At 43.9% G+C, this 23398-nt stretch overlaps 1 long non-coding RNA gene across 1 annotated transcript; it reads right to left on the reverse strand.

Moving 5' to 3' along the window:
* Positions 1-421: 421 nt before the first annotated feature.
* On the reverse strand, positions 422-22132 carry LOC142008645 (uncharacterized). The gene is made up of 3 exons (XR_012644197.1): positions 22000-22132; positions 19672-19971; positions 422-678 (listed from the first exon to the last, which is right to left on the reverse strand). It is a non-coding gene; the product is annotated as an uncharacterized LOC142008645 (long non-coding RNA).
* Between the last annotated feature and the right edge of the window lie 1266 nt (positions 22133-23398).

Consider the following 23398-nt stretch of genomic DNA (forward strand, 5'->3'; position numbering starts at 1 on the left):
GAGAGAGAATACAAATCAGTTCCTTTAAATTAAAAAAGAGTCACACTGTCAGTTGCATTGGATTTTTTTAATTAAATAGGTTTTTAAAAAAGTATACATCTTTAAAATCAAATTTTAAATGACAGCATGCTAATACCCAAGCTTACTATACTCTAATATACTTTTATTTAATGTAAAGGATTTGAATAAACAGTACATGCTTGCCATTAAGTTTCTCAGTCAAAGAGATGGTGACAGCCACCGGTTAAGCACACAGAACCACAATTTGTTTAAGTGCTAAAGCAGTTTTTGACATCAGTAGCCTCTTTAGCAGTGCTAAGAAAATATTCAGTTCATTTCAGTTTATTCGGTCAGCGTGTTGCAGCTCATTCTTAGTTAAGAAACCAGATGAATTTGGTGAAGCAGGAAGGCTTGTTTTCCTCTTCCAACCTACATATTTAAAAATTAAACTGCTCTAACAGCCTGGTAACCAGAAACAACCAGTTCATTTCATTTACTACTGACAGTATTTTCCTTTGTTAATTTTGTGACAAAGTGGGACATTTCTGTAGTATCTTTATGGAGTTCTATGTCTACCTCAGTTTCCCTGTATTACTTTGCATTGCTACCAGTTAAGGAAAAAGGATTTCTTCTTCTCCTCACAGCAGACTCAGAGACATAGGCATTACACCACCCTGTCTGGGAATAAACAGAATTAAGGAACTGGTTAAAATTGACCCAAATCAAAGGGTTCAGAGAAACTATTACGCCAGCTCAAATGATTCAGGAGGACAGTCCAGTCAAGGGGTTTGTGAACTCAAGATGGGGGCCTAACCTGGAGAACAGAACCTGGTAGGTCAGAGGGGGAAACAGAGCCTGAAGAATTGAGTTCCCAACAACTGGTAAACTGTGGTTTGAAGGTCACTTCAGCTTTTGTTTCCCAGTGCCAACCTAAAACGCTTCCACTGCTGTGCTCCAGTCGACTAATTAATCTGACTCTTTTTCTTGGGACCATCACTGCAGATACTGACCGGGGAGTGTACAAGTCTGTACCCAGAGTCTACCTCATCTGGACTTGCTGGAGCGCAAAAGCCCAGTGGATCATTCTAAGGGGCTGTGAAGCTGCATGGCCTACCATGAAGGAAGAGCGAGACCCTTTGGGCATCTGGCACACTCACAGATTTCCTCCAAACAACTGTTTAAAGCAGAGGTATGGCTAGAGGTGGAAAAAGTATGCACAAACGTTACTTGAGCAAAGGTACAGCTGTTGGGGGGCGGGTACTTAATAGTGCACATGCACACACACCCTTATCACGTCTTGATTGTACTCAGGTACCCAGAAGTGAAGGCAGTTGCACTTTTACTCAGATAAGGTTTTGCGTACTTTTTCCACCTCTGGGTATGGCACAGACCTTGTGGATCCACGTCGTGTTTTAACAAACTTACTTTTCCCCCTTCTAAAACCAGCACACAAGTTAGTTTTATGTTACTGAAAAAAATGCTGTCTGTTGTATTTGAGTTAAAATTTCCACCCAAAAAGAAAGCTTCATGGCACCTTAAAGGCTAACAATTTTATTGTGGCATAAGTTTTCATGAGTTGCAAGGTACCATGGGACAAACAGACACAGGCTTGGTCTACACTAGGCACGTAAGTCAACTGCAGACACACAAATCTAGCTACAGCAATTGCATAACTAGAATCAACTTAACTGCAATCAACTTACCTGGCCACCCGCACTGAGCAAGGTCACCAGGACAGTTTCTCCCATTGACCTCCCTTGCGCCTCACAACAGCAAGGAGTACAGGGGTTGACTGCCAACACCTGGTAGGTCAATTTTGCACATCTCTACCAGGCACATGAAATCAAACTCAGAAAATCAATCCTGAGCAGGTCAATCTTCCGGGTAATGTAGACAAGACTTAACACGGCTACCTCTGAACCCTGTCAAAGTACAGCTTAATACAAAAGTCAACAAGTTTTTTTAAACTTCTATCTACTACATAAGAAATGCATCATTTTTAACAAAACAAAGTAAAGCCTAGAACTCTGGATATGAGCAAATTAAGCTAATCAATCACTTAAATAAACGCATCTAAAAGTGTTGTCTCCTTCTAGTTATCAAGGAGTAACAAATTTAGCATAAATGCTACATTTAATTGCAAATCTACATGTTTTAATGGTTACCAAACAGTGAGACTCAACCTCTCTTCAGGAAAATAACTAAAAAGTAAAACATAAGGATGGCCACATAGGGTCAGACCAAAGGTCCATAGATCCCAGTATCCTGTCTTGTGTCAGTGTCCAGGTCTCCCAGAGGGAATGAACAGGCCAAGTAATCACCAAGTGATCCAACCCCTGTCCATTCCCAGCTTTAGGACAACAGAAGGCTAAGGAAACCATTCCTACCCACCCTGGCTGACAGCCACTGCTGGATTTATCCTCCAGGAATTTATCTAGGTTTCTTTTGAATCCTGTTACAGCCTTGGCCTTCACAACATCCTCTGGCAAAGACTTCCTCAAGTTGACTGTGTTGTGTGAAGAACTACTTCCTTTTGTTTTAAACCTGCTGCCTATTTATTTTATTTTATCTCGTTCTTGGGTTATGAAAAGTAGTAAATACTAGTTCCTTATTTACTTTCTCTACACTGTCATGGTTTTATAGACCTAAATCATCTTAGCTGTCTCTCTTCCAAACTGTAAAGCCCCACCCTCATTACTCTCTCCTCATATGGAAACCTTTCCATATGGCCAGGTGATACTTTTTGCCCAGGAAGCTAGAGAAAGGCTGCAAGGGGCTGGGGCAGTGGGGAGCAGGCAGCTGGACAGAAGTCACTGTCGGCTGACATGGTATGCAGGGGAAGGGCCAGGGCCTTGGGCCCCCTTTCCCAAAGACATTGTACTGAATGATTCTTTTTTTGTTCTGACAAGTCTGTTCCACCCTGTGGCCCATCCCCTAATAAACCCTTCTTCTCTACCTGCTGGTTGAGAGTCACAACCACTGCTTCTTTTGTGCCAGTTCTGAGTACCAACACCTCAGCAGCCCCAGCCATGGCACTGGCTGGGGGTTTGGGTCTGGGAGCTGGCTGAGAACTGGCCTCTTTTTTTTTTAAAAAAAAAAAAAAAAAAAAAAAAAAGGCACTGGTCACTTCTAACTGTGTGTGTGGGGTGCCTCTCATTCCCATTGCTTCTGTTATTCTCTACCCCATTCATAATGATTCCCAACATTCTGTTCACTTTTTAGATTGCCGCTGTACACTGACAGGATGTCTTCAGAGAGAACAATTCACAATGATGCCAAGATCTCTTCCATGAGTGGTAACAGCTAATTTAGACCCCATAATTTTTATATGTATAGCTGCAATTGTTTTCCCAACAGGCACTACTTTGCATTTATCGACATGAAATTTCACCTTCCATTTTGTTAACCAATCACCCAATTTTGCAAAATCCTTTTCTAGCTCTTCACCATCTGCCTAGGACTTAACTATTGTGAGTAGTTTTGTATCTACAATTTTTGCCACCTCAGTTTATCCCATTTTCCAAATCATTTATGAATACGATGAATAGAATTAGTCCCTGAACAGGCCTCCAGGAACCACCACTACTTACCAGTCTCCATTCTAAAAACTGATCATTTATACCTACCCTCTGTTTCCTGTCTTTTAACCACTTACCAGTCCTGACCTCTTATCCTATGGCAGTGTACTTTGCTTAAGAGTCATTTGGTGCCACATCTGATTTAAAAGGATAGGTTACAGATTGCAATTACTAGTTTTGCAATGTCACATTTGAGTTCCTTTTGAACTCTTAGGTGAACCCGATTTGACCCCGGTCACTTATTACTGTTTCTCAATTTGTTCCAGGGCCTCCTCCAATGACACCTCAATCTGGGACAGTTTCTTAGATTTGTCACCTAAAAATAATGGCTCAGGTTTTGGAATCTCCCTCACATCCTCAGTCATGAGAACCAATGCAAATAATTCATTTAGTTTCTCCTCACCAGCCTTATCATTGAGTGTTCCTCTAAGATCCCAATTGTTTAGTGGCCTCACTGGCTGCTTAGCAGGCTTCCAGTTTCTGATGTATTTTTAAAAGATTGCTATTACTTTGGGGGAAGGGGTGTTTCAGGGGTTTTTAGGGAGTAGCTGTTCTTCAAATAATCTTTTGACATTTCTATTTTTACACTTCATGTGCCAGAGTTCATGCTCTTTTCTATTTTCCTCACTAGGATTCAACTGACGCTCTCCAAATGATGCCTTTTTGCGTCTCACTCCTACTTTTATTTTGTTGTCTAGCCATGGTGGCCCTTTAGTTTTTATTTTTATTTTATTAGCTTGGGGCACACAGTTAAGCTGAACCTCTGTTATAGCATCTTTAAAAAGTTTCCACACAGCTTGCAGGGATTTTACTTTTGGTTCTGCACCTTTTAATTTCTGTTTAAATGAGCCTCGTTTGTGTGTCATTCACCTTCATGAAACTAAATGCGGTGTTGTTTTTCCTGCCACAGGAATGTTAAATGTAATATTTTCGACTATTACCAAGAGGTCCAGCTATGGTCACCTTTTGGACGAGATCCTCTGCTACATTTAGGGCTAAAATGAAGAATTACTTCTCCTCTGTGGGTTCCAAGACCAGCTGCTGCAAGCAGCAGTCATTTAAGTTGTCAAGAAATTTTGCCTCTGCCTCCCATACTGAAGTGACATGTACCCAGTCAATAAGGGCACAGTTGACATCTCCCATTATTTTGAGTTTTTTATTTCAATAGCTTCTCTAATCTCCCTCAGTATTTCACAGTCACTATCATCATTGTGGTCATATGATCAGTAAAATATCCCTATTGCTACATTCTTATTATTCAAGCATGAATATCCACAGAAATTCCATGGTACAGTTTGGTTCATTTAAGATTTACCACCTCATTTGCTTCTATACCTTTTTTCATTATAGTACCACCCCCTCACCAGCATGAGCTGTTCTGTCCTGACATTTTGTAGCCTGGTATTACTGGGTGAAATCAGAATAGTCAATGGGACCCAGTTTCTGTGATGCCTATTATATCAATATTGTCATTAAACAGGATGCACTAATTCACCCATCTTATTATTTACACTTCTAGCATTGGCACATGAGCACTTTAAAAACTTGTTAGTCTTAGCTGTCTGGCTTTACCTGGTGCAATTTAATGGGGCTGTTTGACCATTTCAAATGCAAAACATGATAAAAATTATCAAGGCTCCAGTTTGCTGATTTAAAATCATGATTACTATCAACCATTTAAATGATACTACATTGGTGCCTAACTTTAAGTGCTTAAGCCGCCTATTTTTCAAAAGGTGCTGAGGACCCTTACCACTAGGCATTCAATGACAATCATAGGTGTTTGGCAAAGCATAGTGAAATAGCGCCACCCAAGTCTGAATTCTTTGACCAAAAGAAATTGAACAGAACACTGCAGTTATTGGTTTTGATTTCTGAACTGTAAACAAGCTCTTATGAATTAGGTGAATTAACAGGAGTTTTAAAGGAGGCATTCGAATGGAAAATTTCTATAGGTTGAACCTCTCTCGTCCAGCACCTTTGGAACCTGCCTGGTGCTGAACAAGAGAATTTGCTAGATGATGGGATGTCAATATTTTCTAGCACATTACCAACACTTCCACTGCTTACTGGGCTTTCAGAAGACAATTAGAGCTAAATTACAGCTAAACAGCCCAGAACGCTAAGAGCCAGGACTGGTGCCTGTACACAAATTTTATGGGACCACAGGAAACTTGGCCACACCCACGATTAGTGGTCATCTTGCTAACTAAACTCATGCCAGATTATGGATGTTGCCAAATGAGAGAGTTCCAGATCAGAGAGGTTCACCCAGTAGTTAATCCTGAATGCTTTGGGAGTTTATATTGATCTTTGGATCCAGTCACAATGTGAATATGGACTACACACAGATAATTATTACTGTTGGGAGCATGGAAGGGGTGCTTTGTTTCTGTCTGTTTGAATATGTTACATTTCCTGCGTGAACACATTACTAGGGAGTACTTGACCTGTGCAGGGAAAGAGTGCCCAAGGTCTGGTCCCTGGCCACCATTAAAACCTTCTGGGGCCGCAGCAAGCCACTCCTTTAAAGGGCCACTCATCAACACAGAACGAGGCCTCCAGAGCTGCCACAAGCTCTGCAGACACCGTGCCCACAGGAATGGATGTGGAGCGGCAACAGCTCAACACCCTGCTGGCTGCTGCCAGCGGAGTGGTGACCCTGCTAGCCACAGCAGCAGTAGCCACCCTGCAGCTCCTGGGAGCGGAGCCCCCACCAGGGGCAGAAGGGGACACCCCAGACCATGGGGTCCTCTGGTCTCCCCCCCAGGCACTCCACCAGCTCTGGAGCCACCCCACCTGCAGGGTTCTAGCAGGCTGGAGTCTTCTGGGGGTGTGGGAGGCCCCTGGTCGTTTATGGTGCCCCCGCTCCATGATCCGGCATGGGCCCCGTCAGGTATTTACCTGAGGGTCCACCTCCAAGGCCAGGGGATGTCTGGCTGGAGGAGGTCTATGACCAGGTCCCCCTTCTCACTGGATCAGTCTCTGGCCTTGGTAGTATGGGGCTGGCCGACAGTCCTGGCTCCTGCTCCTCTCCTAGCTGGGGCTCCTCAGCCGAGGCGTCCAGGATGACAGGCGGGGAGGAGGTCTCCTGGGGCCCAAGATAGTCCTCAGATCCCAGTACTGGGGACATGAAGCCCCCCACTCCCCCCATTGGACCCCTGCAAGCCCTGGATGTGCTCAGAGGGGGTCCCTGGTGCTCCTCACCTGCCTGGCAGCTGCTCGGGCTGTCACCAAGGCATGCAGGGGCAGCACAAGCAAGGGCTACTGCCTGCACACTCCGAGCTTCCTGCATTTGGGTTTCCAGGTCCGTGCAGCTTTAAGAGCTGCTGCATGCACAGACCATAGAGCCCCACAAGGGCTGGGCAGCGAATCTCCACCTAAACAGCTGATCACCGCCATGGCGGACCCCGCTCTTTTGAAAAAGCGACACACAGAGCGCCTACACGCATCCTCTCTCAAAAAATGACTTCAAAAGGATGGCATCTTCCCGTTTCCTGTTTGGAAGAAGGGTTTTGATTCCTGTGACGCCTGTCACTGATTTCATCTTCGAAAGAGCACGTGACACATGTAGACGTGCCGCGCACTACTTCAAACTGGGGCCTGCTCTTTTGAAATATTTGCCTACTGTAGACGCAGCTCTACTGTCATGTTAGAGAGTTACAAACTTTGAAATAATTTTGAACTGTAAATGTTGTGAGTGAAAATGATGTGCCACTGCAGTGGTACACCAGCAAGCAGATCAGCATTTTTGCTATCCAAACCACTTACATCTCAAGCTTAGGATGAAGCTATATTGCTTCAATCTCTGCTATGGCTGTTCTTGAGACACTGCTGATAAAATGTTGGAATTTTAAGGAAGATGGTTACCAGAATGACAGGGGTATCAGGGATCTTTGCAGCCTGCTAGTGCTAGAAGTAACTGCAGTACACACCATGAACGTAAAACTGAAAATTCCAGCTTTGCAATGACATGAAGTATTAACTCTCCAATCCTAGCATTTAAGAAATCTCACTACCTCAGAAAAGCAGAAATATCATTCCACTTTTGGGAGCTATGTGAAGTAGCCAAAACACAAAACCAACCACCAGCAATTTTAAGGGAAAACTGTGTCTAATACACCTGCAGATCATTTTAAAGTTGAGTTAACTGATCATCTTTAAATTATGTTACAAATTCAAACTTTTAAAACTCTTTCAAGTGGCATAGGCATAAAAAAATTGCATAGGATAATTTGAATTGGCAATTTACAATATGTTATAAGGATAGCTAATTTAAATGTGTACTAATTTTCATTCAAGCATTTCATATTTTTAGAAGAAATGTGATCAACTCATAACATGTATAGTACCTGATGGTCAAATGGCTTACATAAAAATGAAATGCAAAAAGAAAAAAACAACAAACAAGTCCTGTGGCACCTTATAGACTAACTGATATTTTGAAGCATAAGACCTTTTCCCACGAAAGCTTATGCTCCAAAATATACGTTAGTCTGCAAGGTGCCACAGGACTTCTTGTTGTTTTTGAAGATCCAGACAAACTCATCTACCCTTCTGAGGTAAAGAAAAATGACATTTCAGAAATTCCTAAATTTAATTTTGAGGACTAATACCAAAAGATTCTATTTTTAAAAAAAGCTTCTTTTTGACTTAAATCAAGTTTTTTTGCTGTACAATCAGATCATCAACTAATTTAGAACAAAAATACCTCTCATGACTCAGGTATATGAAGTTGAATGACTGTATTAAAATACCAGGGGTTATATTGATGAGAAGAATATCAAAGAAAAAAAAAAAAAAAGGAGATGTCAGTTCATCCAAAAAAAAAAAAAATCCAGGTAGATCAGGACAATCTTTAAACATCCACATAAGAGAAGCTTTTAACCAACAATCTATTGACTGCACGGATTAGAATTAAGACTGACTGGAAAAATCATGCATGTGATTCATGAAGCTACAGGACACCGGTATGATAAAAAGCCATATTTTTTATTTTGAAATGGGTATTTCAGAGATCAACAAAGAGAGATACTGACATCATCAAGTAAAGACTAGGACAGGAAAAAGAAAAAAAAAACACACTCAAAAACGTCCCATACACGGCTCTCTCATTTCTGATCACTATTCCTAGTTCTGAATGTGGCGGTTCTAATGAGGGGAGCGGTTATCCATACTCTAGTGCCAAATTGTGTTGATAGGGAATATGTTAATCACCAGAAAAACAGATCTATTTTTTCCCCTAGCAAATTTAGTTTTCATCAATGAGTATATTTATCAGCCCCCTTTTCCAGACTTACTTTCACACAAAAAAAGCCCGCCTTCTAGTAGACTTTTGCAGCTTCTTTAGATGAAGCAAGAGATGCAATAAGCAGTGGCACATTTCAGCATCCATTAACTTATATATTTTAATCCATCCATTTTCTTATTAGCAATCGGTAAAACAGATCCATGGACACCGACCAAAAGTTGATGAAGAAATTCTGAAAACTGCTCAGTGAATTGCCACACAAATCCTTGACTACAGCATACATGAACAGCGCAAAATGTAAGTGAGTTAAAGCTAGTACTTTTACTGGGGAAAAATTGATTATACACCCAACCACCACACAAAGTATTAAATTATTGAATTTTCTGAAAGACAAACATTAAGCTGTTAGATAAATGCTAACACTACACAGTGCTGCAAAATTAAACAGAACCGCCCACTTTTCATCTCACATGTAACCCTTCTGAGGATAACAGTTATTTCAGAGAACAATTCAGAATGCACAGTACTAGGAAGAGACAAAAAGGAACTTTGCCTTTTTTCATTTATCAGCCAGCACTGTGTAACAGTTCTCATTCACTATGTAAGGGGAATCAATCCCACCGATCCCTAAGATATGTTTAAGCAACACAGATATAACATTATAATGAACCAAAGCCTACCTGGAAGAACAAAGTATCCGTGGTCTTTAGATGGCTCAAAATAAGTGATGCCGACAGACATGGCAGGCGCCAGGGTACAGTGGGAGGGAGGACCCAGCTCCATGCCCCTGCACGGGTGGGACTAAGGGAAGTCATTTCCGGCGGCTACTCATGCTCCCCTCAGAGCCATCTAGAATCATAGAAGAGTAGGACTGGAAGGGACCTCGAGAGGCCATCGAGTCCAGCCCCCTGCCCTCATGGCAGGACCAAGCATTTTCTAGACCATCCCTGAAAGCCATCTATCTAACCTCTTCTTAAATAGCTCCAGTGATGGAGATTCTACCACCTCCCTTGGCCATTCGTTCCAGTGTTTGATCACCCTGACAGATAGGAACTTTTTCCTAATGTCCAACCTGAACCTCCCCTGCTGCAATTTCAGTCCATTGCCTCTTGTTCTATCCTCAGAGGCAAGGAAGAACAAGTTCCCTCCCTCTGCCTTATGACACCCTTTTAGATACCTGAAAACTGCTATCATGTCCCCCCTCAATCTTCTCTTTTCCAAACTAAACAAGCCCAGTTCTTTCAGCCTTTCTTCATAGGTCATGTTCTCTAGACCTCTGATCATTCTCGTTGCTCTCCTCTGGACCCTCTCCAATTTCTCCACATCTTTCCTGAACTGCGGTGCCCAGAACTGGACACAATACTCCAGCTGTGGCCTAACCAGCGCAGAGCAGAGCGGGAGAATGACTTCTCGTGTCTTGTTCACGACACATCTGTTAATGCATCCTAGAATCATGTTTGCCTTTTTCGCAACAGCATCACACTGTTGACTCATATTTAGCTTGTGGTCCACTATAACCCCCAGATCCCTTTCTGCTGCACTCATTCCTAGGCAGTCCTTTCCCATTCTGTATGTGTGACACTGATTGTTCCTTCCTAAGTGGAGCACTTTGCATTTGTCCTTATTAAACCTCATCCTGTTTACCTCAGCCCATTTCTCCAGTTTATCCAGATCCTTTTGAATTATAACCCTATCCTCCAAAGAAGTTGCAACCCCTTCCAGCTTGGTATCATCTGCAAACTTAATAAGTGTACTTTCTATGTCAATATCTAAATCGTTAACGAAGATACTGAACAGAACCAGTCCTAAAACAGACCCCTGCGGAACCCCACTAGTTATACTTTTCCAGCAGGATTGAAAACCATTAATAACTACTCTCTGGGTACGGTTATCCAGCCAGTTGTTTACCCACCTTATAGTAGCCCCATCTAAGTTGTATTTGCGTAGTTTATTGATAAGTATATTATGTGAGACCGTGTCAAATGCTTTACTGAAGTCTAGGTATACCACATCCACCGCTTCTCCCTTATCCACAAGACTTGTTATTCTATCAAAGAAAGCTATCAGATTGGTTTGACATGATCTGTTTTTAACAAAACCATGCTGGCTGGTCCCTAGCACCTTACCACCTTCCAATTGCTTGCAGATGATTTCTTTAATTACCTACTCCATTATCTTTCCTGGCACAGAAGATAAGCTGACTGGCCTGTAGTTTCCCGGGTTATTCTTGTTCCCCTTTTTATAAATGGGCACTATATTTGCCCTTTTCTAGTCTTCTGGAATCTCTCCCGTCTCCCACGATTTACCAGAAATGATTGCTAAAGGCTCAGATACCTCTACTATCAGCTCCTTGAGGATTCTAGGATGCATTTCATCAGGCCCTGATGATTTGCAGACATCTAATTTTTCTAAGTAAATTTTAATTTGTTCTTTTCTTATTTCAACTTCTAAGCCTACCTCTTTTTCACTAGCATTCTCTATGTCAGGCATTCCTTCAGATTTCTCAGTGAAGACCGAAACAAAGAAATCATTAAACATTTCTGCCATTTCCAAATTCCCTGTTACTGTTCCTCCCTCCTCACTGACCAATGGCCCTACCCTCTCCTTAGTCTTCCTCTTGTTACCAATGTATTTGTAAAAAGCCTTCTTGTTTCCCTTTATGCTTGTAGCTAGTTTGAGCTCATTTTGTGCCTTAGCCTTTCTAATCTTGCTCCTGCACGCTCGTGTTGTTTGCCTATATTCATCCTTTGTAATTTGTCCTAGTTTCCATTTCTTATACGATTCCTTTTTTATTTTGAGATCATGCAAGATCTCCTGGTTAAGCCAAGGCAGTCTTTTGCCATGTTTTCTGTCTTTCCTACGCAGCAGGATAGCTTGCTTTTGGGCCCTTAATAATGTCCCTTTGAAAAACTGCCAACTCTCCTCAGCCGTTTTTCCCCTCAGTTTAGCTTCCCATGGGGGACAGCACAGTGCTCCACAGCGTTTCAAAAGTGCCCCAGAGCCCCAGCTGCCACCAGTGCTACTTTGGATGGGGCAGTGGCTGGAGCTCCAGGACCCTTTGAAACACCAGGCCCAGGGGCAACTGCCCCTTTCCCACCCAACCCCAGGGGGGTGGGCCTGTTCACAATATGACAGGAGTTTGGTTGTGGTTCTTCCCCCGGCTCCCACCAAGTGGCTATTTTTAATATCAATAGAAGGTAGGTTTCCATGTGGTAGACTCCAGCAGCTACAAGCAAAACCTAGGCCATATTTGTGACTGTCCAGAAGAGGAGCAGAATAATGACACTTCCTCTCCAATAAGAGGAAGCCATTCAGTACAGATTCATTTGAGATTATTCAGGATAAGACTCCATTTAGCCAGTTGGATCCTACTGATTTAGCTCATCTATTAGGAAGAGCTTTCTGCCCAGGCCATACGTGGATAAAACAGAAGCTACTAAGCTCCTTGGGACAGAATCTAGGTGGCCACATACTGAGCTATTTGCTCTCGCTTTTAGTTTGCTTAATTTGGCTTTAGGGACCTGCTCTTTGGAAAGGCTATGGAAAGGAATGGCAGGTCTCTGGTTTATTGCTCTACCATGGTTTGACAGTCTTTCCAACAACTCTGAGGGTGAATGCCACCAAGAAACAAAATTAGTTGCAATCTAAGCTTCCTGCCTCCAGATCAGCTTACCTTGGAACCATGACAGAAAGTAAAAACATATTAAAGATTTGCCACTGAGGTGTGTCTATAGATTTCCATCTAACAGTATGGCAGTGAGCCCTCCAGTACCAAAGTAAGTGTCCCTGGCCTTCAAAGTTATAAAGCCCACACCATATTACTCAACATCTGATGTGGTGGAAATATCAGATGACTTTGAATTTCTGAAATTGTTTTTTCTACCCACAGGTAGAAAAAGCAAGAAAGGGGAACTCCCCCTCATATTAGGACACCTCCCAGACTGAAAATAACCCAGAAGGAGGAAAGGAAATTCCAGGATCAGCCAATCTATTTTGTACATCTGAGATGTTGAAGCAAGATCTGAATTTTATTAAATGCATTATCAAGAGACACACCCAATTCATTTTTTTAATCAAATGACAAAGAAATTATAGAAAGATGGCTGGAGAGAGGAACTCTAAATGGAATTTTCATCCCAGACTTGAAATGAGAGTCCTGAATGTATGGCAAGATGTATCCTTAAGTCATCAAATGGAGCATAATGTCCTGGAGACACCTGGTTTTCCATTAAAATGTCTTGTTTCCAGTGACCTCAGAAGTCCCTGAAGCCTTAACTAGAGTTAGTATATCCTTCAGTACTGACATGACCCCATGTCTTTGTATTTAGATGCAAACATTCACCTAAGGGATCACAGAAGTGTGAATATGCCTGCTTTCAGATCAGTCATATATTTTCCCCCAAAGAATTTCAGCATGACAACAGCAGTGCTCAACTTTTATAGGATGGCAAACTAGTGTCCCGCCAACTAATGGGTTTGAAGATTCCAACAAGTTCACTTAAAATATGCAAACAGAGGTATACCAAAAATAAACTCACACTATAAATGTACTCAGGATAGCTTATCTTCATAGCTCTGAACATGTCAATATTTGTTAGCCAATATATTTTCCTAAATTGTTAATGCACTAGCAGGAATACTGAGTAGCTTTTCTGTTTAGATCTCTAATAAAGTTCTCAAAAATAAAGTTGAAGAGAGACTCTGGCACTATCTTGTGTCTCCCTTTACAAGCAAAGGTCAAGAAAGATGGACCGCAAGAGATGGAATAAAACTTAAGCTTCAGTTTCCCTATCTGTGCACAGATACGTTGGGGCTATTTTTCCACCTGTGGCATACCAATTAAGTTACATATTAAAACATTTTCACTGCAACAGGTTATTTTGTAAGCCTCTGTGTGCAAAAATGTTGCCCAAAAACACCTAAGGACCCAAGTCACTTTTGAAAATGGGACTCAGGAGACTAAGTAACTAAGATGAAGTGTTGTTGTAACCACATCAGTCTCATGATATTTGAAACAACAAGGGTGAGGTAATATGTTTTATTGAACCAACTGCTGTTGGTGAGAAAAAGAATCTTTAGAGCTTCTTCTGAGCTCTTTTTCAGCTCCCTAAAACCTGAAAATCTTGTCTCTCTCACCAACAGAAGTTGGTCTAATAAAACATATTACCTCACCCCATTGTCGTCGTCATCATCATCAACTACGGGGTCAGTGCCCCTTGGCCTCAGGTGCCTCCCTCACTATCTCCTTCCATCTTTGCCTGTCTAGTGTGGAGTGGCTTAGTTTCTATAGACTAGCTAGACCATGGTTTCCCAAACTGGGGGGTGTACCCCCTGGGTAGGCTTGAAGAAATTCCGGGGCGGGGCGGAGCCACAAGGCAGCCCAACCTCCCCATCATTCCCCACATCCCATGAAAGAGCTGGCATTTGCTTCTGACTCTCAGCCCCAGCCATTTTACATAGGCGACCTGGTGCAGCCTCTATAAAGATCAGATGGCTAGAGAAGACCCACATGGAGCTAGCTGCCTCCTGCAAAGGTGAGCGAGTGTGGTTTGGCGGGAGGAGAGGAAGAGAAGGATGGGGTTAGATGGGGAGCTGGCGGTGCCTGGCTTGGGGGACGGGGATGGGGTAACAGCAGGAGGCTGGTGGTGCCTGGACTTTGGAAGAGGGGAGGGTGTCTGGTGGGCTGCTCGCGGGGCTCAGGCAGCTGGCCCCAGTAGTGGAGGGCTTGGGTGGCTCAGGCTGGTGGCTGCCCCAGTAGTGCAGGGCTCAGGCAGCTGACAAGCAGGTGAGTAGCAGGCCCTGGCAGCTGGGCTGGTGGCTGGCCCCCGCAGCACAGAGCTTGATCAGCTCCGGCAGGTGGCTCTGGCAGTGCAGGGCTCAGGCGGGTGACTGGTGCAGGCAGCTCTGGTGACTAGCACGGGGCTCAGGCAGCTGACCAGCTGGGGCAGAACCAAGCACCCACCAGGGGCCAAGAAAAACTATTTATGCTAATTTTTAGTTTTAAATAATGTTTGTGTTTGTTTTAAATTACAAATTGAATTTTTTGTTCAAAGTGGGGGGCTGGATGATGGTAAAGAAGAGATGGGAGTCATGAGCATTTCTCAAAAATCAAAAAGGGGGTGTAATGCTGAAAAGTCTGAAAACCACTGAGACAGACCAATCTACTGTATCATCTACCCATCTCTGTGGGGTTTGCCTCTCCTATTCAAGCCATCCATTATGCTGAACACCAGGGACTTGACTTTTCACTCATCGTTCATTCTGCAGACATGCCCGAATAGTTGTAGCTTCTTACCTCACCCATCTTGCCTTTAAATCGTCACTTACGAAAATTTTACTCCAATATCATACACATAGCCACATCAAACGTGTGAGCACGCAGCCAGTTAACAGCCACTGTAGAGCATACATTCTTCTTGAAAGGCTAACTTACAGACAGCACTACCCATCCATGACCACTTCAAGTGTGTACTTATGACTAAGGCAACATTTCCAAACAGAAAGACATTAAGAGTTTAATGTTTTTCTTCATTTTGATTAATAGTTTGAAGTAATTTTTGCATGTTAAATCTATTACCAGCATTAACAACATTTTCAATTTGAAGACCTTGAACATAACAGAAGTTAAATACTCAAAAGTGTGCTTTGACCTCAATAAATATATTGCACAGCTTTAGCACATGGCTGCGTGTCCAACACTCCATTTAGGTGTAAAAACATTAACTGGATATAGCAGTGTGAGTTTTGCTAAGGTATACTAACACCCTGATTCATCATTGCCACATAATGGAAAAAACAGTTGTGTTCATGTCCAAAACAATAATATTGCTATCATGCTAATATTGGGCACTCATGTAGTGCGTTTCATCTACCAAGATCTTTACAAACATTACATAAAATTGTAAAATAGGCAACAAAATGAATAGGGTATGGGGTTATGATGGCATCTTAAATCATGAAATTCAATACATTATAACATTTAAATGCTTACTATAATTATATAGCAAGCAGTCTGGTGGTACCTTAGAGACTAACTAATTCATTAGGTCATGAGCTTTTGCTGGTAAAACCCACTTCATCAGATGTAGCATAGGCATGAAAAAAATTGCGTAGGCTAACTTGAATGAGCAATACAGTTTGTTTAAAAAATAATTTAAATTTGTACTAGTTTTCTTTCAAGCATTTCATATTTTAGAAGCAATTTGGTCATAACACAATACACAGTATCTGATGATCAAATGGCTTAGCTAATAATGAAATGCATAAATAAAAATTACACATCAGATTAAGTGGATTTCACCCATGGAAGCTCCGGGAGCTAATAAATGTTAGTCTAAGGTACCACATGACTGCTTGACTAATTATACAGAATTTCACCTGTTTAGAAAAAGTTGCTTGTATGACTTTCAGCAAGATCATCCTGATTTAAGGCAAATGGCTGAAGTGTTCTATTTCTGTACAATCAATAAATACAGTAATTTTCCTAGTGATGTGCTTTACAATGTATACAGCTACACGCACACAGAATCTGCACTTGCAGTAGTATTTTAAACAGAAGGGGGAAGTTTCTCACTTTGACCACATCTGATTCTGGGATAAAAGGCACAGACTTCTCAGTCTCCACTAAACATGTGTATGCATTTTAATCAACAAAAGGGAAAAAGATACCAAGCACAAAAGCATACAGACCAGGCTTCACAGAAGGTCACCACTAAATTTTAAGTTATCCATTGAAATACGCCCTCCCCCCCCCCCGAAAAAAAAAAAAAAAAAAACACCACACACATATACAGTAACTCTTTCCTACTAAAACTGTTCAGCATTTAGTGGGCTACAAACCAGCCTTTTTTCATGAAGTCCATATAAACTTTTCACAAAGATTAAGGCCCAATACTTGTACTGATCCTATGAAATTCTAATAATTCCATTTAAGAATGCTCGACATTTTGGCAAACCAGAGACATGACAAAGAATGGGAAGAGAGAGTACTGTATTTTTAGCTAGAATTACAAGCTATACCAGATGTCAATATGAATCAGCACTGAGCAAAATAAGGGAGAAAAACCAACGATTGACATCTTTTCTTAAGTATCAAAGCTAAAAGTAAAAGTCTGTACAGTTACAAAGAATAAGCCAGACTGCATTCTGTGCTCCTCCCCACATTCTCAGCAACAAATACGGAATCAACTCCCTTGGAATCACAATCTGCCCCAAATACCCAGTCTCTGGGCTACTAGGAGCTGTGTCTACACATGCATTCTTCCTTCAGGAGGAATGCAAATGAGGCTCTGACTTACATATGTGCAAATGAAGTATGAGAACCTCTTTTCAGAACAGATTCTTTGAAAAGAAAAAAAGCAGTGTAGACAGGGCTCTTTCAAAAATAAACCCAGTCTTCGAAGGAACCCCTTTTTAAAAAAAGGAATAAGGGTTCTTTTGAGTTAGCACAAGACACATGGCCCTCCGACCAACAGCCACTGGGAATCTGGGCAGATCTTTGGGTCTTTCTTCTGCAAGAACTGGGGAATTCACTGTTTGGAGAGAAAACTCCTCCAGGAGGAAGTGAAGGTGGAGGAGACAGGACCTCACTGAGTTTTCCTCTCTCTGGGGCTTCAACCTGCAGGTTCTTCTACATGAAGGGGCACTCTCCCCTTCCTCTGCCTGGCCTCTATTCACAACAGCATAGAGCTGCACCCCACATTCACATATCTACAAAAATATTGTTTACAACAATTCCTCTTTCCTTCTTCCCAGGAATCAAGCTCAATATTTCAAGTAACCATCCATGACAGATTGAAAGCACTTTGCATACTTTTTAAATTCTTTCCTCTAACTTCTCCTTGTAACTATTGCTCTGTATCATTCCCATTGTGGTTATTTTCATTTCAACAACACATAAAAAGAATGTGGGAAAAGAGCATTTCTTACAACCAAAGCCTGGGAGGTCAAAAACTTTTCTTGCAATGTCACTGAATAATGAGAACAGGTTGAATAATGAGGCCTGAGCTGGATCTGAAGACAACTTTATATCACAACATATGATCTCTCACTTTAGTTACTTGTAATATAAGACCTTATTTCATTTCTCTTTGAATCCCGCTTTTCATTTTTCCTGGAATTAGTCCAAAGTCATATGAGATGCCATAAGATTTAAGGATACTAAATCTCAATTTAGTTCAGACCCTAAGATATTAATGATAGAAATGTAATGCAAAGCAAAGTGTTATGACAAAAAAATATATATATACAGTAATTTGTTTTGTATGCCTTGAAAACCAGGACAGTAAGAATCCTCAACAAATGCAAAAGACTGATTGTAAAGCACAGCAGTTCTCTCTCCTAAAATATTTATAATGTTTTGGTCCAGTTATATAATTTCAGTTATGGAAATTATGGAAAACTCACATTTTCCATTTATTAGAAAAACTAGTAAAATTAACTTGTACTAAGCCAGAGAGCCATAGATGAGCCAGGGGGAAGGGGAAGGAGCAACTGACAAAGGGCATTTACCTTGACTGAAAACAATTTTTTAAAAAATGTTTAAAACTTAACGACTGAGCTTTTCCTGTGAGTTGATTCTAAGCCGCAAAATTTCAGGCAGCACAGATTTTTTTTAAACCCCCACAAACAGTCCCATACTTTCTTTGTGGTGAGACTTGAAAACAAAGACTTCCATACTGCTGATTTAAGGAATCCCAAGTTCCAGAAGTAAAGTCTCACAGAAAAAAAAAATAAGGGCACAAAAGATAGGCTATGATCTTGCAAAGTACTGAATGCCCTTAATAGAGGTCTAAGTAAGCAACAGACATAAAAAAGTACATCTTCATAACTTCACATAAAATGTCAGGTGCAAGTAACTACACACAAAACAAGCACAAAGGCAATCAATCAGTTTCTTTTACAGCTGAAGAGGATAACAAGTGATTATTTGGTCAGATTTCTAATTTTGCACCAAACTAGGCCAACCAGGTCAGCACTTCTTCAAAGATTATGTACACTTGTCTGCCCTACATCTTTTATAATCCAGAGCATGTAAAGGACACACCAAAAGCAACCACTTTCATATTGTTTATATGGTGTTGTAAATACTTTCCACACAAAACAGTTAACAGATACCATGTTTCAGAGACACCATAGATTTCCTCACCAGTGTCATTAACACACTAGAGTTATGAAGCGATTCCTTTTTTAAGTTTTTTTTCCCCTCTACAGACCTTAATTTACTTGTCTTTCATATTGAAAGATGAAAAGAATGCAGAGTCAGGTTCAACTAACCAGATCTCAGCAACTCGCACAATGCTGGAAGATTTGATTTGCAAATAAATATGATAGAATGTTTTTATTTTGGATATAAACAACTTTTTGTTGCTGAAAAATTCTGTTGAGCCCAACTTCTGTAAAAAGGTGTGCTTGGAGTGTGGTAATTTATTTTAAAAACAGGACACTTATTTTAACCAGAATTCAACACACTATTGCCTCTTTAAAACAGCAATTCTGTTACACTGCTCACAGCCAACACATGGTTTAAACTGTTTTTAATCTTTTCTTAACAGGTTAGTGACTTGTTTTCAGCAGCTCCCAGTACTACTTACTCCCAGTGACTTCAAAGAGATTGTTGTATTCAGCACCTCTGGAAACTCAGGTCATAAATAGTGCATTAACTTAACCTATTTTGTCCAAAGAAGTGTTGAGTTGTATGCAAATCTAGACAGGCATTCCTCTCAAGTTACACAGCTATAAAGACAATGAAAAGAACAAATACAAGTTTGCCAATAATGGAAAAAAGTAAGATTTCAGTGGATAAATACGTACGTCTTGCAATGATAGGAAAACAAAACCTACCTTATTTTAATTGCAGAATGTTGCTGTAACATGATTCACTTCAGGCCATTTTCAACAACACATTCCATATCGCCCAATTTTCTCAAGAGCCCCTACCTCCAGTGTTCTCAGTTCATTAATGGATGTATAAATCCAAACAGTGATGTTTGATGTCTTTAGTCATACAGCATTTGTACTCTGTTAATCCCCACTGAAGTATCCACCATGGTATTCCACCATTGGAAGAGAAAATGCAATATGGCACCTATTGCCATCAGGTGTTCTGGCAGCCATCCTACTTCTCTGACAAGCACACTTGACCTGTTCGGATACAACGAATAAATGAGTGTTCGTTCTAAATGCATGAACAGCGATAGCATGCTCATACAGTGGTATATAGTAACACTGCAGAACCACCTCTAGTTTAAGTATAAATATCAAAGCTACAATCTAGCATTTGAGTAACTTCAGCATGTGTTTTATTTAATAGATGAGTTGTTCATATTCTAGATTTGAACTTAGTGATAGTCTTCCAGGTTTACACATCACCATGTTGGAGTACTACTAACAAATCCAGTTGGATACTGTTAGTACTTTTAATAGCCTATGAAGCAGACATGGGCATTTCTTCACACCATGAGTAGCCTTACATCTCAGAAAATCCTAAAGATTTAAGGGGAAAAGTGACAGAATATCTCCTCACAAATATTTTGAATGCCTAAAGTTAGAAAGACATGGGAAGTATATGGAGAGAGTGTGACAAGGGAGAGAGTACACTTCCTCAGACACTTGCAAGTCTGGAGGCTGGCCGGATAGGCAGAAGCTGTAGCTTTGTCCATAGCAGCCTTTCCCAGGTAAGATTTCCCAGTATTGCATCTCCACTAGCGGAAGTGCTAGGACAGACAAGGAGCTGGCAGCATTTCAAAAGTTGCTGCTGAGATCTGGCCCCACATAAAACAGATGACAAAGCAATTAGAAGCAGCAGCTTGTCTATACTAGAGTTCCCACTGCTCCTGCCTCTGGTGCGGCTTCTCCAGTGGCAGCAGCCATGGAAATTTTGGGGAGAAGGGGAGCGAGGATGGAATACTCATGCAGACAAGTGTTGTGTGTTTTGGGATGGGGAAAAGGAGTCTGTTTTGGGGCTTCCAGGGATAGAGAAAGAAGGAGAACAACTTCTACTTGGCACAGGCAGGGGGAGAAAAAGAAAAAACCTTTGTGGAGAGGATGGGAGGAGTCTATAGAGAGGGGGATGAGAGCACCAATGTACGGGATAGGAAGCTTAGTGGGGGGAACTGCTGGAGGGCAAAAGTGTGTGTAATGTCCTGTGTATGCAATCAGGGAACCTACATATACGTAAGGGTGAAAGAGAAAATTTAGAGAGTGGAGAAGAAATCTACACCTTTGAATGGATGTGTGCGCCCCGTGCATGCTCTGGGAGAGGGATATTTTTAGTGTGGGAGATAGGCAAGTGAGAGGAGAAGTGTAACTGCATCTGTAAACTGGCAAAGTACAGATACATTGGCAATGGGGAATTAAAAGGAGTAGAACAGTGGGGGTGAGGCGGGAGATGCACAGAGTAAGAAGAGAACTCTAGAAGAGAAGGGGGGGAAGGTGGCCGGGTGGGATGAAGGAAAGAGGAGGAGCAGTTATTACACAACATAGAAGTAGTGAGGGAAATGGAAAACAACAGTTGAGATACACAGACAAAAGAGAGATCAGTGAAAAGAAGTCTAAGGAGTATCGACTAGAAATCGTAAATGCGAAAACAGCACAGATCAGCTCAGGTTGGCTCTTCTGTTCTGTTCTAAGGCCGGGGGATGTACACTGGGAGGGAGTTTCACTTAGAGCCCGGCTCTGGCCTTCTTCAAGTCACCATCATAAACGGCCCAACACTCTGCTCCCCCGGCTCTCCCACCCCAGGCTATGCCCCCTGCCCACCTTCCTCCATCTCTTCCCTGCCCGCCCTTTGAAGTCCCAGGCCAGCCGCCTCCAAGCACCTGGCCCTTCCCAGCACTTCCCCAAATGCGCGACACCTCCCCTTGCTGGGCTCCCCTTCCCTGGGCACCCACCCCGCGCGGCCAGCACGTCTCAGCACTTCTTGGTGAGGTGAGTCCCGTCACCAGAGACGTTTGGCTGGTGGGAGCCCCCCGCCCTCCTCCTCCCGGCTCCCCAGGAAGGGCGCAGCCAGGTCTGAAAAGTTCTGCTGGAGCCCCGGGGCAGGACGGCGTGGCGCCCACCGGCGGCTTGTCCACGCGCGCCCACAGCAGGGCCGCCAGAAAGCAAGACCTCCCGCCTGCGACCTCCCGTCCCAGCCCGCCGGGGAGCGGAGCGAGGGAGAAGCAAACTCACCTTCTGCCTTCCCCCAGCTCCGCAGCCCGGCTCGAGGGCGCCGGCGGGGAGGAAGTTGGGCAATCCCTGGGGCTCCCGAAGAGGCGCTCACCCCGCCGCCGGAGAGGGAGACTTCAGCCGAGTTGCTCCTTTTGTTCAAGTTCCCCGGCAGACAAAGAGCCAGCAAGCGGCGGCAGGTTCCTCTCTACCCCCCGCCAGCCCCACCCCCGGCGGAGCCAAAGGAGCAACTCAGGTCCGACCCGACCCTGCCCTGCCCCTCCTCTTCTCCCGCCAGTCCATTCCCGCGGCGCGGTTACCCCGCCCCAGCTCTAGCGCTCTCCAAGTGCAACTTCCCCCGAGCCGCCCGGGAACGCACATCTCCAAGGGGGCTGGGGATCTCCAATCATTGTTTCCGGTAGATGCACCTCTTTGTTTGGCTTCCCTTGCCGCTCCCCGAGAACGACCCCTGGCGAGCCGGCCGCGGCCAGCTTGTGCCTCTGCAGGGGAAAGGCCAGCGCGCCGGGTTGGGGCCGAGAGGGGAGAGGGGCCGGGCGGCTCCGGCGCGCCTAACGCGCCGTCGCTTGCGGGGCAGGCAGAGCTCCCGAACAAAAGCGAATCCCGGCCACGAGAGCAGCAACAAAAGCGCTCGCAGGCGCCGGCATCCCTACCTGTTGCGCAAGCTCCGAAGCCGGGGCAGGGGCAGCGGCAGCATCCCCCGGCACACACGCACGTGCAGCCCCCGCCCAGCCCACGAGGGGCCGGGAACAGGCGAGAGCCCCGACCCCTGCCCGGGGACAGAGCCCCTATTACCACCCCCCCCACACACACGCGCACCCCGCCCGCTGAGCCCGGGAAAGTCAGGCAGCCCCCTGCGCCCCCAGGCAGGGAAAAGCCAGGCCGGGACCGGAGCAGCCCGGCACCAGGGGCGCAGCCTCGCGCACCAACTTCCCGAAGTTGCGCTGCCCCGGGCGGGAAGCGGCCAAAGGCGCGGGAGACGCGCGGCTCACCTGGGCGGGAGACACCTTCCGCCGGCGGGCGCGGGGACTCGGACCTGGGCGGGCTCCGCCCAGTGCCCCCGGCGGAACAAAGGCGCCTCGCCTGCCCGCGCGCCCCGTCGGCCACTTTCCGCCCCCGCGCGGGCTGAGACGTGGATGGGAGGCAAATCCGTCCCGCGCCCCCCGAGAGTGACTGGGAGGGGGGCGCGGGGTTGCGCTAGAGCAAGAGGACAGAGGCGAGGCGGGAGAAGTGATTACTCCGATGGGAAGAAGCTGCGGCGGCGGCTCCGGGTCCCTTTGTGTGCACGTGGGAGCGGGGAGAGGTGCTGGCCGCGCTGTGGGGCTACGCTCCGGGATCCCGCCCTCCCGTCCCCACAGCAGGCAAAGCCCCGCAACTCCAGCGAGGGCTATCGAGCGCAGCCCGC

This window comes from Carettochelys insculpta, chromosome 2, assembly GCF_033958435.1.
Source record: "Carettochelys insculpta isolate YL-2023 chromosome 2, ASM3395843v1, whole genome shotgun sequence".
NCBI classification, from domain to species: Eukaryota; Metazoa; Chordata; order Testudines; family Carettochelyidae; genus Carettochelys; species Carettochelys insculpta.